The sequence below is a fragment of the Manacus vitellinus genome, unplaced genomic scaffold (assembly GCF_001715985.3).
Source record: "Manacus vitellinus isolate BGI_N305 unplaced genomic scaffold, ASM171598v3 scaffold_0_pilon, whole genome shotgun sequence".
Lineage (NCBI taxonomy): Eukaryota > Metazoa > Chordata > Aves > Passeriformes > Pipridae > Manacus > Manacus vitellinus.
Genome location: NW_021938789.1, coordinates 19,602,135 through 19,607,804, shown reverse-complemented (window position 1 = coordinate 19,607,804; position 5,670 = coordinate 19,602,135). Strand labels below are relative to the sequence as shown.

The 5,670-nt window shown below is 38.5% G+C and overlaps 1 long non-coding RNA gene across 2 annotated transcripts; it reads right to left on the bottom strand.

Moving 5' to 3' along the window:
• Positions 1-788: 788 nt before the first annotated feature.
• LOC108642267 lies at positions 789-4,655 on the bottom strand. Of its 2 annotated transcripts, XR_001922553.1 has the most exons (4): positions 4,546-4,655; positions 3,966-4,033; positions 2,115-2,183; positions 789-842 (listed from the first exon to the last, which is right to left on the bottom strand). It is a non-coding gene; the product is annotated as an uncharacterized LOC108642267 (long non-coding RNA). The 2 variants fall into 2 exon arrangements; XR_001922535.1 differs by lacking the exon at positions 2,115-2,183.
• Positions 4,656-5,670: the final 1,015 nt, after the last annotated feature.

Sequence of the window (5,670 nt, the reverse complement as noted above, 5' to 3'; positions counted from 1 at the left end):
GAATCTTAATATTTTCCTTAAGAAAGTAGAACTGTGCCATTTGACCTCCCCTCCCGAGTCGGCAAAATAACAGGCCTCACAGGCCTGACCAGGCCTCACCCCCACACGAGCAGGACTGGCCACAGAGACCTGCTGTCTTCAAGTCCAGTGGAAGAGAAGAGGGAAGAAACTCCCCTCTCCTTCTTATTTTTACTCTTGCTTATGTAAAAAATAGAATGGAATACTGGGATATGGCACTTCCTTGCTTTGATCTGGTTGCTAAGGAAGGCCTAACACCAAACCATCACAGCCTAAAAATACTAAAACAAAGCAAATAATGAATAATCCAAATACGTTAAGCAGATAAAGTACTTCCTATATAATATCTTGGGCTATCAACCACTGGTACCAAACATTTTCCAGCAGAGTAAGGACATTGAAGTCTTGAGATTTTCTTGCATGTCTACAAGGTTATTGGTAGTGACTCCGTTTAATTATTCTGTCAAGTTTTCTTTTTAGTTCAAGACAAGAACATTAGTTGAATTGTCATATAAATACATGTACTGATACTCCCTTTGCTATACACTGTTTATTAAAGGCATTCTTCTAAATTGTCCATTTCAATGCATCACCACCTGTGTGACTTGGGTGAGATTAACTCAGGCAACATCAGTAAAATATTCAAAGGGGGTTGAAATCAGTCCTAATGTACTGAGCTGATTTAGAGGATCACTAAAAAAGAAGAAGGACATGCAATAGACTTTTCACTTTGAAAGACCAAGAAAATCTTCCAACCTTTTCTGTGTATGCTTCTGAGCCCTGGCCGTGTCCAGCTTCTTAGGGCTTCTATGTTACTCACATGCCTTGGTTTTCCCAGAAAAGAAATAATCACATGATCAAGACTGAGAGTATAGCTACATTTTAACAAGGTTTCTTCTCTAGATTCACATGGAAATAAAAACATACATTGCGATATATGCTTAAAATCAGGTTAGACATATATTACATCATATCATGGCATATATTATGAAGGAATTGTTTTCTCTTTCTAATTATAAAGTAAACTGAATGCTACATTATGGTAACCTTTTTTTTAGTTCTGCTATAGTGTGTGAGATTTTTTTATTACCATCAAGTATTTAAGTAGCTGCACCTCAACATTTTTTCTTCAATATTTGACTCCTTCCCCTGTTCAAGTCTTTCTAAAATATTAATGAATAAACTATGTTACTCAACACAGTACTTGATTCTGTAGTCTGTACAAAACTCTTGTAAGTATTAAAACCAAGGCACCTATGTTTAGTTCAACATGCTTTAGCCAAGCAAGAGGGAGGTCTTAAAGTCCAGAGAAGGTTTGACAAAGACCAGGATTAGTATATCCATCAGTCTGAAATTGTCAGCCAGTGGAACTTGAAATAAATAATAGAATGAATTGGATGAAAAAGAAATTACTAGAAAAAGGTGGTCTTTTCAGAGCCATGGAGAAAACAGGGCTGAGTCTTTCTCCATCTTTGGGGTTAGGGTAGAGAAAAGAGGATGTATCACTGCATTTAATTTTGCAATTGCTGAATGGGAAGCTAATGTTATGCACTTGCGAGGCTGCTTTTTAGTTATTTTTTTAGCTGCAAAATAGAATTACCAATTTGATAAATGCTCTATTTGGATGGAATATAAGGTTTTCTTGAGCGTATAGAATGTTATCTTACTCATTTTAGCACTAGTCTCTAGCTTCATCTGAGAAACAGTATCTTGGATCAGAACATGTTGTTATTATTAATAAGAAAAAATATAAAGGGCAGTATCATTAATTTACCAAGGAGTAAACTGGTATATGGTTTCACGTATCAGATTCAAACAGACAAGCATATATTGTTTGCAGATAACAACCTCTTACAAGCAATTTCTGAAAAGCAACTTTGGAACAAATTAATTGTAGCAAAATCCCTGATAGATTTCTTGCAGCTTCTATTTAATAGTTAATCACCAGATCACTCCTTTGTACATCAAAGCTCTCTATGCCATGTGGCCTTGCCCTGACTGCACATCTGGGTGAGACAGGGGGCTTTCCCCTTCCCAGCTCACTCTGCTCCCTGCTATCCCTGTGGGGCAGAGCTAAGCAGAGCAGAAGGACTCACCACTCCTCTCAGACTTCAGCCCACCAGACCAGCAGTGTCACAAGGACCTCACAGCTGCTGCTGAACTCTCTGGCGTATAACCACAAAGTCAAACAAATCAGACACAGTTAGGCCCACTTAAAGTAATATAAATAATCCTATAAATGACTCTGTAGCTAGTAAACCTCGAAAGCTCTCCAATGTGCTTGGGGGCTGAGTTAATTTGGTACCTAGTGTCAGAGACTGAAATAGTTGATGATTTATGCATTCTAGGAGGCTTTTACAGGCCTTTGACTATTGACACCTCTGATGGGCGATTAGGAGGTGCGAAGTCCTGAAAACAAGAACTGACCTTGGGCTATTGACACACCTGATGGACAATTAGGAGGTGCGAAGTCCTGAAAAGGCAAGAACTAACCTTGCAGGCTTTTGCCTATTGACACATCTAATGGGCAATCAGGACCCGCCCTCCCTCTGCTAAACTTGAAAAGGGCGGGAACCAGGCGAGACACAGGAGCTCTTGCGCAGGGCCCAGGGAGAGGTCGGAGGCAGGAGGCATGGCCCGTGACACTGACCACGGATATGATAATTCATAACTTCTTGGAGTGTGGGGGCTTCCCTCCTTCACCCCCAGCAGATCAAGGCCACCACTTCAACCGACAGACATGGAAGCTGCAACTATCAAGTTTCATCGCTGGACCCCGTGGGCGGTGACTATGGACATCTATCCACTCTCAGCTTTTCTTTCCCTTACTCTCCCTTGCTCTTATCCTGCCTTTCTCTCCCCTATGCATTTTTCTCCTCCCCAGAAAGGTTATGACAGCACCCAAAAGTGTTAGCTTACCTATTGATTATGACAGCACCCAAAAAATGTTAACTTACCTGTTGATACAAAACTGTTAAAATAAATCTTATATATTTTCATACACCAATTATTTAGTGTCGCTTCGCTTTAATCCACCCCAAAGGAATTTTTGATAAAACCTGGGTTACCCCCCCCCTCTTTTCCTGGGGCGGGTCGTAACACCTAGTAAGAAGGCCCTCTTGCTTTCCCTTAGTGCCCTGGCCCCAAATGGAAGAGCAGGGCTGGAACTCTGGAACTCTGCCATGACCAGACTGAGAGAAAACGTAGAAAGAGCAACACCTAATCTAAAATTAGTGAAGTACGAGGCAACAAGGAAACAAAATCAAAATTAGCAAGAGAGGGAACCAGAGTTAAAATAAATTTCTACTGGGGAGTTCCTAACAAACACCATGTTTAAGAAATTAATCAATTTGCAGCAAAACAAAAAGAAGCAGAAATCTCCAGTGAAGCTCTGGAAAGAAGCAGTTTTTAAGAAGTTTGTAGAATAATATGGGTGTAATTCAGACATTAAAAAAAAATCAGGCTAGATATCAGAAGTATCAACAGAAAACACAGAACCATCTTTGCAGAGTCAGAAGGTGAGACATAACAGGTGAGCATACACTCAGAAAACTATAGAAACACAGGGCTTTTCTGGACTGGGATACACTAAACTACCTGCCTGAAAATACATAATTGCTGTTTCGCTCAGCCTCTCTATAGATCTGCACTCTGCAAGGATACCAACACTCCAGACAGTTGATTCTACTTTTCAGCTCCATGAGTTCTTTATGAGTCTACTTATCTGCAGAGCTTTTGAAATGCAGGGTTAGAGATATTAAATTACACTTTGGAAAAAAATATATATTTCCCATTCCCATGTAGCTCTAAAGTGCTGAAGATACAGAGCTCTCAGTGAAAGTCTCACTTGAAAAATCTACACATTTGTCTTGGAAAGAACTTTTCCGCTGTTTCAATCTCTCTAAAACGGTGGATGTACTAGAGAAACATAAGAATTGTTCACTGACCTGTGGAGGTTTATCCTATTTGTTTAGCTCTTCTCCTATTATTATAAATGGTGCTGTCAAAAGCCTTCCTGTGAAAATATAAGTAGAACATAGGCAAAAAAGAATATTTTGGGCACAGTATGACAAATACCAAACTGAAAACAGAACTTAAAACAAAACACAACATCTCATTCTTTCTAATAACACACATTTATTTACTCAGGACAGATTTTTCAAGGGAATAAAAGACAGCTCAAATAGAAAAAAAGCTATTTTGAGAAACTATACATCACATAGCTGTACAGTTAGCATACTGGTATGTCTGTCAGAACTGTATCTGGAGGCTCATGTGACTGAAATGGAGCCAAAAAAAACAGATATAAAAGCCTGGGCAAACATTGCAAGTAAAAAAGAAATTTAGGAATATTTTAGAAGACATCAAATGCCAATTACTTAACATTATTTTTGTTTCAGATCTCTGTAACCTGCATGCATTTAAAAATCAAGATAAATGCATTAATCAAATCTTGATTATAAAGCAGAAGGACTTTTTTTCATAAGTCACCAGATGGGAAAACATGCAATGTCATATATTCTGTACCTCTGCATGAAGAAATCTGCTTTATTTTGTTTGAAGGACTGAACTGCTAAATTTGCTTACTCTCCACAGCTGTTTTTCTCCAAAAGGAAAGGCTGTTAAGTAATGGTAGAAACGAGCTGAAAAGCATGGAATCAGAATAGCTAGTCAGCCTTGTGTATGGCTGATTATGTGAGAGGGAGAAAGAAAAAAATAAGAATGGATGTCTTTGTATTTTTTGTTATAAGAAACAAAGTAAAGCATGATTTGTATTAGGACTTTTGTACTTGATTTGACTGCAATTTAAAAGTGATTCTGAGATCATGGCAACCTAAATATAGAGATATTTACTATAGATGAAAAAGATTTATTTTTAATCTGATGCAAAACATAAGAGCATGGAAAAAGATTTAATTTACAGCATTCATAGACTCAAGCTGCCGTGCATTTGGTAAAGATTAAATACTTGAATAAAGACTGTTAAATTAATACCTTTGATAATACCCTTAAAATTACTATAAATCAAAAATATTTGCACTAACTCCTTGATATTTGAGATATCATTAAGACACAAAAGTCTTGATACCTTTTCTCATGGGTGAATTTCAAGTATAAGATGGTTCTTGAGTTTACTGATGGAAAATACAACTTTAATTCGCTCAAATGGATAATGGATATGTATCAGTGTTGTGATTTAACCCCACCCAGTTGCCCACCCACTCCTTGATCAGCAGGATCAAGGAGAGAATCAGAAGGGTAAAAGCCAGAAAACTAGTGGGTTAAGGTAAAGACAGTTTAATAGGGAGAGCAAAAGCTGTGCTCACATGCAAAGCAAAACAAGGAATTAATTCACTGCTTCCCATTGGCAGGCAGGTGTTCAGCCATCTCCAGGAAAGCAGGGCCCCATCTCACATACTGGTTACCTGGGAAGACAAACACCATCACTCCAAACATTTCTCCTTCTTCCCCTCCCGCTTTATATACTTAGCACGAGGTCATAGAGTATGGAATGTCCCTTTGGTCATCTTTCAATTTCATTGACTCTCCTGCATATATCCCCACTGATTGCATGTATTCCCACTGATTACAAATGGAGCCTTGAACAGCTGGTTCAGCCTTAAGTTTCAATTATAAACAGCTGGTAATAGA